Raw genomic sequence first — 12368 nt, 5'->3', positions numbered from 1 at the left:
CCTCATTGATATAAGTTTGTTGCCTGCACCTAATTATATAAGTTTTTTTTCTGGCTGGTCATGGGTGAGAATATCATGGGATACTTTCCCGTCCAACTAATACCATGTTCCTTCTTGTGAGAATCTCATGCTACTGTTATATGAGTCACTAGTTCCTCATAACTAGGGCTCGCGATTACAAAATTTAATATAGAACTGATACGACGACCCAATGTTCATCCTTGAGAGTGGTGATCCTAAGTTAAGGTAAGTCCAACATGAGTTTACCACACCTTCCCTTTAGAGACAGTAGGACCCTTTAGAGTTGGATGAGTTTACCACACTTTACTTTTAGATATAGACCTTCCTTTTAAAGAGAGTAGGAATTCCTTTTGACTGAGGGAAGGATTGCTTGCTCGAGGTTAGGAGGGTGAGGAATTTAGAACCCAGAAACATGAATGCTTTTAAGTTATGTGAAAATAAAACAAATTGTTTTCTTATTTTTTTCTTCTTATCTACCATCCACTAGTACAAAATGACTAATTAGTTATTAACAAAATGACTAAAATTTTCATATAAATGACCATTTTTCAATGGATTACCAATAGTAGCTAATTTACAGTGTCTTATAACATGACCAACTATTTGATCGTATTTAACTTAGTCATTAATTAGTTGTCTCAATTTTATCGTTTAGTAGTATATTTAGTCATAAATTTGGTCATTAATTTAGTGATTAATTGCCACAATTGATGACCAAATACAGAACAAAATATACTGCTATGTGATTAGCCAAGAAAACCAATTAATGACCAAAGAAATATGAGCAAAATGATGGTCATGTTATAAGATATTATAAATTAACTACTAATAGTCATATAGATGCAAGTTTTAATTATTTTTAGCCAAGAAAACCAATTAATGACCAAATAAATATGACTAAATTTTAGTGATGTTATAAGATACTATAAATTAGCTACTAATAGTCGTATATATGCAAAATTTAGTCATCATTTATAATCACAAATTTATCATTTACAATAATCATCTTTTTTTTGTAGTTTCATATTCATTATATAAATCGCTGATTTAATAGTTTATATTCATTGCATTTACTTTCATTAATTATCATTATAAAGGTTCAACTTAGTCATCATATATTCATTTTATTTGTATTCATCATTAATGAATATAAACTACTAATATACTAGTTTTAGATTGATTTTATGTTTCATTATTAATCAACATAAATTAATTAGTATGATTTTGCGACTAAAATAAAATAAATACCATACAATGTACATGTTCATCTAATATGAAAATGTAAAGTTGCATATATTAATTACAATACTAAATAATATCGAGTATAACTATAAATAATTTTAACCACATAAATTATATTATATGAAATGTCAAGTATCACAATATGAATTTCCAACTTAATATTGGTTGGACGACAATTTACACATGAAATATTGTTTCATCACTTCAAAACATTATCATTGTGTTACCAATACATTGCAAGTGAATTCACCAACTCTAAAGACTTGACCATCGCTCTGTATGTGTGTGTATCATGTGGGATATTGGCTTTAAGTGTATCACTAGACTGGTTCTTTTCTCCTTCTCTTTCTACAATTACTGCTCCAGTGTTATTGTTCTCCTCTTTTTTCAATTCCTACTTCTTACCATCAATATTGAATTGCTCTTGTGAAAATGAAAGAAGATACGATGCAAAGTATAAGTCATGAAAGACGATGAAAATTGAAATATAAACTGAAGTGGACTATAAAGGATTTGTATGACATATACTTCAACATCAGCAATGTCAATGTTATTTTTCCCCCAAAAAACAAGAAACTCAAACAAGTTTTCTTTAGTTGGGCGATAGTGGCCACTATGTGGTAAGATGGCCTATATAAACAGAGAAAATAAAATGTCACCATAGAAAATAACACCTTAGGAACTTAGTATTCAACCACCAGGAAAAGCTTAGGCACAATCATGCCAACTAATTTGCATGCTAAAAATCTCAGGTTGTAGATAACTTGCGAAAAGAAATGAAAAAAAACAATATATAATAAATAATGTATGACAGCTAGTTGGAAAATTGCATCATAGAAGAAAAAATTTCAGCAGTTAGGGATCTAAAAATAAAAATATAATACAATTTCAGCATTTCACAAATTGAAGACAAGTACCTGTGCAAATACATTACTAATATTCACCTACTTGTAGCCATGCAGAACCTAGAATATGTTAGTGTGTAAATTCTCACTTTGTATTTCTTGAAAAGAATTTTTAGTAAGCAATGAATGTAGACAAACAATTAAGTAATTTTGATTTTTAATTTCAAATGAAAGAGATTGTTCACATATGCAAAGAAAACACATTAGCTATGAAAAAATAAGTAACTCACATGACAACTTGCAATGGCTTGACACATTTGGACAAGAAAGCTCAAATCACTTTGGATTTTATGCTAGTAGAATCTAAGGAGGCTTGATTGTCACACAAAAATGTTTTGGAAAAAAAATCCAAAATAAATGCAGTGGAATCATAATCAGATTATTGTTGGATCAAGAACTTGGAAGTTAAAAATAATTTGCAAACACATTTAAAAATTCAATTACCCTTCCTATTCAATGGCGGGGATAAGATTTGGAGTGGCATTGCCTTAGGCTCTGGTGTTCCTTGTGAATAGAACCAAAATCATTTAACAAATATAGCTTATGATATAGTTCTACTTTTTGAACCAGGTCAAGGGCGACTGATCTTGAAGTTTTAATGGATATTTCCCTTATCAAGGGGCCCTATACACAAATCATGTAGATGCAATGTATTTCATAATGTAATGTGCGAGGTTGAACATTGACGTTTTGGGATTTAGTAGAAGCATGGGAAATATGCACTGGAGTATTGTTGGGGTTCCTCACAGTTGGGTTGAGAGAGCACCAATTTACCTAAAGAAATAAAATATTTCTCACATCAATTTCATAATCTTGACTAGTTTTCACCTCTATTCGTTTGTTTATTATTTGCTTTGCATTGTTTTTAATCTTGAGAAATGTACTTCAGTTCCAGTATTAAGATCTTTGCTAGTTTTTTATGGATCATATCAGATACTAAGTGTAACTTGTATGGTATGGGGCTACATGCATTCACAAACAATTCACTGGCCACTGAATATAACATGTTAAATTACAGAAAAACAGAACAAATTTCATACTAAGAGAAATTTTTAATTCTAAAGTTCAATTTTAGTGATGCACTGAGTTTCTAACAAGCACATAAAATCACCCATCAATTGACTTCTGAAAAACTCAACACACAAAATCACCCATCAATTGGCTTATGAAAATTTGTTACATAACGAGAAATTAGCAAGATCTTTGCTTCTAATGTTTAATCCTTTTTGTTGAATGAGGAATTCATTCTTGCTTGAAATGAATGTTCCATACACATTTTCATTCCCATTGAATGAATCTACTATATCTAAGAATAAATTTATCTGAAATTAAGTTAATCTTATCTTAAATTTCCTAAAGACTGTGACAAAGTCTTTTTTCCTGCATTCAATAATTACTCCCTTGCATAATAACGTGCTCAAGCCTTACAGTATTATGGAGAAATACGCTTCCCAATGACAACAACATGCACCAAATGCAATACTCCAGATGTTTAAGCTTTGACATAACATTCTTAGCCACATAGAATGTAACCTTGAGACCAATTGTGAATATAGAACATTGAAGGAATTTTCATATGCCTAAGTAAAATGGAGGCCAAGTGCAAGAAATATGTCTTTCCATCTAGAATTGTCTCAAAAAATATTTCCTAAATCATTTCCTTAAGTAACCAGGGTGTAGGGAGGGTTAGACACTACACAACTTCCTCAAACATTCAATATAGCATGAGTTTCAAGGTGGAATTTTGCATATAGGTATATATAGTGGCACATCGTTGCTTAGGAAGCATCTTATATAGAAGAAACTCTTCAGCAAAGAAAATGCTCCATCATAAGGAAATAACAGGGTTGTTCTATGCAAATAATGGTTCCTCATTATTAAGGAGGCACATCCTACACTTATAAGCCTCCATGAAAAATGAAACATAGAAAATAGAGGGCCTTATTACTAATAAAATTGGTGCCTACATTGGTAAGGAGGCACATTCTATGGAAGAAATTTCAAGAAAATAAATGTCATAAGGAAATAAAGAACCTCTTGAATATCTTAAAATATGATGGTACCTACCTGTAATCTCATTATAGAGTAGTTAGCATAGGTTGCCATTGGGAAGGTCATGAATGAAATATTTAGACGCCACCCAAAGCATGAACATTTTAACATTCTAACGAGAAATATCTAACCATTTGACATGTGAATTTCTAACATATTCTAATTGCATAATGGAGTAAGTTTGTCCCTAATCAGGGTTCCTTGAAAATCAATTTTGTTGTAACATTCACGACCAAATATTTTAATGTTTGGCAATGCTTTGAGATGCATTTATAATTGTCTCTAGCAATAGGAAAGTGGTCTCTGGTTTAGTTCCCACAGAGTCCCAACTATGCTCCACTAAATTAAACTCTAAAACAATAGCTAGAATAAACCTTTACACGTGTTAGTCCTAGATGATTTTGAAACTCATAACTGAAACTTCAACAATTAGATTGTATACCCAAACACATACAACATGAAGCATGCATTCTAATCATCACAATTCTTCTACCACAAAAGAATATATTCATTATTAAATCTGGGGAGGAATCTTGCACAAAAACTAAATCAGAGATTTGAAATATAGGTACAATTTGTTAGTTGGATGCTTATCACTACATTGACCCACAGAGAAATCACCTAATTCGCTATGACAAAAGTTAAGATTCTATTACACATGTAATTCCATAGCGAGGCTGGAGTGCATTTGAGTTGCATAAACCCATCAAGCGTTCATAGCTCCATTACTAAAATAACCCCCAAAAAATACATAAATCCCATGAGTCCCTGGAATGACATCAAATCATCACTAAAAATATCTTTGTAAAATAATATGATTCTTTTTCAATTAAAGAAATGATCAACAAACCCAAGTAATATAAATTTTGTTTTAGATATGATATATTCATGTATCATTACATGTAAAGCCCAACACTATTATACAGAGAAATCAAACAATACATAATGCTACATGAACAAATAAATTTAATACTACTATGGAACCTATAGTAGAAAGCCTCCGCGACATGGAATGCCACCAATCTGGTTGATCCAGGGAAGTTTTAGCAACACCCTCAATCTCCTTATGCTTCTCTATTTTCCTCTTCTTTCTTGCTCTCCTTGAATGTGCCATGGCAACAAACAGATTTGAGGCAAACTAAAGGATCAAGAATATATATATATATATATATATATATAGTCAATGAATTATGTCAACTGGGGTTGCAAGAGTCTGTATGGATGATGTGTATGAGCTCTAACAAATATGAGATAATTCCAATATTAGCTTATTATGCTAAATGGTTGGAAAATAATCTCTTCTGTTATCAGAGAATAATGGAGGTAGGCATATGGATGATGTGTATGAGCTCTGACCAATATGAGATAATTCCAATATTAGCCTATTCTGCTAAATGGTTGCAAAATAATCTCTTCGGTTATAATGGAGATAGGCTTAATTGGACTCCCCAGTGGAAAACACACTATGTGTGGTTGTGCAAAACTAGTGGAAAAAAGAATGGATTAAAAAGTGAAAAAAAAATCCTCAGCTAGGTTCTCATTAACATATGTGAGAACTAATTTAGTGCTTCAGGATATGGGGTTGGATTACATTGATTTGTGGTGTAAGGGTTTCAACAAAGGATGAGATGGAACAAGAGATGCAAGCAATATTTGAAGGTATAAAACATGAAAAGATTGAGTGGCAAGATATAGTTTTATGAAGTGGTTAATTGTGAAATGTCTAAAAAAGAAAGTCATTGGTAAGATTTATATTCCATTTTCTATTAATATAACTATTTTTATTTTACAATGATATTTTTCATTTATAGAAGATATATAACAGAAAATGAATGGTCTCCAATCTATGCGATTAATTTCTATTAGCAAATCAACTGATGATGATGTCCATTCCATCATTTAGCCTTGCATATTAGAATGATTCCTCTAGGTGGTTGTTCTATGTTATTTTTTGTAGCATCGGATTTGTTCTAGCCATGAAATTTGGTGAGAATTCTCTAGAAACTCACACGGATCGACTCCAAGGCCATGATCCTAACCCTTGATTAAGTTTTAATCTTGGCCATTGGTGCTCCAATAGTGGATTATAAGAGGAAGTCGATGGACACTTGGAGAACACATTAGATACACCAGAGACACTTGGAGAATTTGATTTTCCAGAGTAGCAGTAGTCAGTTGCTGGAGAGCTTGAGGTTTGGGAGGAAGCAGAGATAGTGAGGGGCAGGGACAATGAGCCCAGAGGAGATTTTCCAGATCCTGAGAGTCAGCTACAGGAGGGCCGATTTTCCTTAGTAAGGCTGTGCAGAAGCAACACAGGAGCTTCAGAGGCAAAGTTCAATTTGGCCAGACAGAGGGTTGATTCAGTTGCTGGAGGCCAGGAAGATTTCGGGAAGGTGCACGCGAGTCATTCTTGGAGGTTGGATTGGGCATACGACTTGATCAATTGCAGTTGCAGGCAAAGCATTCTAGTGCCAACGTAGGCTTGACGCAGAGGCTAAAGCAGGGGTTTTGTGGAGCCCATTCAGAGTCAGTTTTAGAGCTGGATTAGTGCCAGGTGAGACAAAATTTGTCTCACTAATTTTTGTGGCCAATTTCTCCTATAGTGGATTGCCAGTTTATGCATCTAAATTGTACTCAGAATTTCTCATTGCTGCTTAATAATATAAACCCTCAGCTGTTGCACCGATTTTCCCAAGTTGGGTTTTTTCTGGGGACATTTGTCCAAAAATAACAATGTCATTTTTGTGTGCGTGCTAGAATTTTCACAGTTTCTAGTGCTATTTTCTTCCGCAGTTTATTTGTGAAAATAACAGTGTGAATTATTTGGTATTTTTCGTAGCAGACAACAAATAAATTGTTAAATAAATTAACAATTAGGAAAATAACTTCCAGTTGTTATGATAATGAAATTTTCACATGGTATCAGAACGTAAGTGATTGGCTAGGAAGCCCGGAAGCGGAAGAAAGAATTTTTCTATCCAGAGGGAGCAGGAGGCCGAAATTCTCAGAGGCTACGCAATATCCAAATAGGTAGACCAAATTACTGGGGCAAGTGTTCGAGTTTTAGTTGCAAGTTGGAAAAAAAGTCAAGTTGCCCAGGATAGTGATTCTTCTGTTGTTTATTTGTGAAAGTAACAGTGTGACTTATTTGGTATTTGTCGTAGCAGACAACAAATAAATTGTTAAATAAATTAACGATTAGGAAAATAATTTCCAGTTACTGTGATAGATGAAATTTTCACATGGTATCAGAGCGTAAGTCATTTTCCAGGAAGCTTGGAAGTGGAGGAAATAATTTTTCTATTCAGAGGGAGCAGGAGGCCAAAATTCTTAGAGGCTATGCAATATCCAAACAGGCAGACATAATTACTGGGGCAAGGGTTTGAGTTTTAGTTGTAGGTTGGCAGAAAAGTTGAGTTGCCGAGGATAGTGATTCCAAATGTCAGAGGGAGCAACAACAACTCAGATTTTCTGTGAGAAAATTTGTGGTTGGACGCAGAGGGTTTTGCAACAGTTTTAGTTGCAAAATCAATGTCGAGTGGAAGAGAAATTGCACACATAGAGGGAGATTTTTCTTACAGGGTTTCTAGCCAAGAAATCCAATTTTCCAAGTTGCAGATTGGCAGTAGCAACTAGTAGATCTTCGCATTCCAAGAGTGAGTGTGAATATAAGAGCAACAACCGAGTAGAGGAAAAAGGGACATTTTCTGTTTTATTTTCTCCAGTTTTGAGTTTCACAAATTTTGCACCTTTGGAGATATGGACATAGGAGATTGCTAGAGAAGGTCATACAAGTTTTTCAAATTGCAGATCTGGATAGTAAGTCGACTTCTAGTTGCCAGTGACAAGCGCTGGAGGAGGTAAGAGCTGCAAAGAAAAGACGGGTCCCAGCCAGGGACTAGGCTTAAAAGGAGATAGTGGGGCACCACATCCAAGAGGAGTATGAAACTCCAATGTGCTGAATGGACAGGGTCCAGCGCAATTGCAACAAGGAGATCAGTCAACTCCATTTTGGATTGTTGCAGCGGGACCGTCACCTTTGCTACAGGAGCGCACAATATCATAGTAGCAGGTTCGATGTCAACAGATGCAATCTGTCATTACACAGTTGCAAAGCTAGTTGCAATTAATACCTGAGAGACAATTGCAAAACTAGTTGCAGTGACACAGGCAATGCGAATTTCCCAGTTGCAATATGTAGGTGCAATTCCAACTAGGAGACTCCTAGCGTAGAGCTACGCAGTCTAGTTTCCAGTGCAGGAGGATAGTGCAAGTTGCCAGGAGGGAGTAGAGAGATTTCCCATAGGGGAACCGATACTTCGAGGGAGTCTAGTTTCAGAGGGAGCATCCTTAAGGGAAGCCAATACTTCAGGATCTAGGGAGATCATACTCATTATTACAGTAGCAGTGCAAAAGCATCAACAAATCATTAGCAACAACAGTATGAGTAGATCAAATTTCACTATGTTGGCAGCGATACCTCTAGGGGTGAGTTGGGGTGACTTGGAGCTGTAGCCCTAGAGAGCTACATAGATGGGCAAGGTCCTTGAGGAGTCCACCTCATGGATCATTACCTAGCTATGGGGGCCCACAATATTCACTGGCAATATGGATTAGTGTCAAAGGTGCAGTCAGATTCCAGAGTGACAATCGCAGACCAGTAGCTGTCAGATGCTTGGGGGTGCAGTGCAGATTTGGCAACAGTTTAGAGTCAGCAACATCACAGAGTCTTCATTGGATAGTGCAGTAGCTAGTAGCAATCAAAGACTCTGGTGACAGATGCATCATACTGAACATAGTTGATTCAATATTTTGGATGCTTCCCACTTGCAGTTATTGCAGTAGCAACAACAACAGATGAGAGGGAGTTGCAGTGCAGATGCAAAGTTGGTAGTAGTATGGCAGTGTCAGCAGAAACACAGATGCAACATCAGAGTTGTGCAGTAGTTGGTGGGTAGCAGTAGCCAGACATCAACAACGTGACAAGGGATGATACCGAGACAACGTGTTGTGGCAGAGTGTGCAACACTAGGACACAATCCTCGCTAAGAGGGAGTGTTATATTTTGTAGCTTCATATGTGTTCTAGCCACGAAATTTGGTGGAGAGGCTAGAATACATAAGATCCCCAAAACCCCGAAATCGTTTCTAGAAATTCCAACTAGAGATGGATTAATTAGATTATTAACCAATTTTAAAATATTTCTTAAGTCTAAACTTAGGGAATATGGTTAATTAATCCGAATTAATTAAGTAAAGGTGAGACTTCTCTAGAAACTCACACAAATCGAATCCAAGGTCATGATCCTAGATCTTGATTGTTGGTGCTCCAACAGAGGATTATAAGAGGAAGTCGATGGGCTCTTGGAGAACACATCAGACACACCAGAGACACTTGGAGAATTCATTTTTCATAGCAGTAGTAGTCAATTGTTGGAGAGGTAGAGCTTTAGAAGTAAGTAGACATGGTGAGGGGCAAGGACACTGTGTCCAGAGGAGATTTTCTAGATCTGGAGAGTCAACTACAGGAGGGCCGAGTTCCCTCAGTGAGGTTTTGCAGAAGTAGCGCAGGAGCTTCAGAGGCTGAGTTCAATTTGGGTAGATAGAGGTTTGATTCAGTTGATGGAGGCTAGGAATATATCCAGAAGGTGCCAATGAGTCATTCTCAGAGGCTGGATTGGGAAGATGACTTGATCAATTGCAGTTCTAGGAAAAGCGTTCTAGTGCATGTGCATGCTTGAAACAAAGGCTGATGCAGGGGTTTTGTGGAGCCCATTCAGAGCCAGTTTCGGAGTAGGATCAATGTTTGGTGAGACAAAATTTGTCTCACTAATTTTTGTGGCTAGTTTTGCATGTAGTGGATTGCTAGTTTGTGCATCTAGATTGTACTCATAATTTTTCATTGTTGTTTAATAATAAAAACCCTAAGCTGCTGCACCAGTTTTCCCAAGTTGGTTTTTTCCAAGGACATTTATCCAAAAAAAACGGTGTCATTTTTATGTGTGTGTGTGCTAGAATTTTCTCAGTTTCTAGTTCTATTTTCTTCCACAGTTTATTTGGGAAAATCATAGGGTGAATTATTTTATATTTGTCATAGCAGACAACAAATAAATTGTTAAATAAATTAACAATTAGGAAAATAATTTCCAGTTGCTATGATAGATGAAATTTTCACATGGTATCATAGCATAATTGATTAGCCAGGAAGCTCAAAAGCGAAGGAAATAATTTCACTATAGAGGGGGGGCAGTAGGCCGAAATTCTCAGAGGTTGTGCAACATCTAGACAGGAAGACCAAATTACCAGGGAAAAGGTTTGATTTTCAGTTGCAAGTTGGCAGAAAAGTTGAGTTGCCCAGTATAGTAATTCCAACAATCAGAGGGAGTAGCAACAACTCAAATTTTCGCTGAGGAGATTTCAAGTTGGATGCATAGGGTTTTGCAGTAGTTTCAGTTGTAGAATCAACATTGGGTGGAAGAGAAATTGCACACACAGAGGGAGATTTCTCTCAGAGGGTCTCTAGCCAAGAAATTCAATTTTCCTAGTTGCAGATTGGTAGTAGTAGCTTACAGATCTGCGCATTCCAGGAGTGAGTGTGAATAGCAGAGCAACAACCGCGCAGTGGAAAGAGGGAGACTTTCGGGTTCATTTCCTCCAGTTTTGAGTTTCACAGATTTTGCAGCTTTGTAGAGATGGTCGTACGAGATTTCCAAAGAAGGCCATACGAGTTTGTCAGATTAAAGATCTGGAAAGTAGATTGACTTCCAATTGCTGGAGAAAAGTACTGGAGGAGGTGCACGCTGCAAAGCAAAAAAGGGTCCCAGCCAGGGACTAAGCTTAAAAGGAGATAGTGGGGCACCAGATCTAGGAGGAGGAGTATGAAATTCCAGTGTGTCAATGGGAAGGGTCCAATGCAGCTGCGACAAGAAGATCAGTCAACTCAGTTCCGGATTGTTGTAGCAGGACCAACACTTTTGCTACAGGAGCCCACAATATCATAGTAGCAAGTTCAATGTGAGTAGATGCAATCTGTCATTAGACAATTACAAAGCTAGTTGCAGTCACTACCCGAGAGGCAGTGGCAAAACTAGTTGCAGTGACACTAGTGCGAATTTCCCAGTTACAGTATGTAGGTGCAATTCCAGCTAGGAAAATCCCAACGCAGAGCTACACAATCCCATTTCCAGTGCAAGAGGACAGTGCGAGTTTCCAAGAACGAGTAGAAAGATTTCCCATAGGGAGATCAAGACTCATAGGGAGTATAATTTCAGAGGGAGCATCCCTATGGAAGCTAGTACTTCAGGATTTGGGGAGATCATACTCATTATTGCAGTAGTTGCAACAATAGTGCAAAATCATCAATAAAGCAGTAGCAACAACAACATGAGTAGATTAGATTTCGCTATGTTGGCAACCATATCTTCAGGAGTGAGGTGGGGTGACTTGGAGCTGTAGCCCCAGAGAGATATAAAGATGGACAAGGTCCTTGGGGAGTCCACCTCATGGATCATTACCCGACTATAGGGGCCCACAGTATTCAATAGCAGAATGGATCAATGCCAGAGTTAGATATTGGGGGGTGTAGTGCAGAGTGGCACAGTGTAGAGTCAAAAACAACACAGAGTATTCAGTGGACAGTGCAATAGCTAGTAGCAACTAGAGACTCGGATGACATATGCATCATACTGAACACATTTGATTCAATATTTTGGATGCTTCTCAGTTGAAGTTGTAGTAGCAACAACAACAAATGAGAGGGAATTGCAGTGCAGATGTAGAGTTGGCAACAGTATGGCAGTGTCAACAGCAACAAGGATGCAACATCAAATTTTCACAGTAGTTGGTGGGCAGCGTCAGCCAGACATCAACAACGTGATAGGAGATGATACAGCAGCATGATAGGAAATGATACAGAGACAAAGTTTTGTGGCAGAGTGCGCAACACTAGAACACAATCATCGCTAAGAGGGAGTGTTAGTTTTTGTAGCATCAGATGTGTTCTAGCCAAGAAATTTGGTGGAGAGGCTAGAATACATGAGCTCTCCAAAACCCATAATCGTTTATGAAAATTCCACCTAGAGATGACTTAATTAGATTATTCACCAATTTTTAAATGTTTCCTAAGTCTAAACTTAGGGAATATGGTTAA

This window comes from Pinus tabuliformis, chromosome 5_1, assembly GCF_031772625.1.
Source record: "Pinus tabuliformis cultivar Carrire ecotype Pingquan chromosome 5_1, CPIR1, whole genome shotgun sequence".
Lineage (NCBI taxonomy): Eukaryota > Viridiplantae > Streptophyta > Pinopsida > Pinales > Pinaceae > Pinus > Pinus tabuliformis.
The sequence above is the reverse complement of the archived record's forward strand: the minus strand, read 5'-3'. Positions refer to the sequence as shown.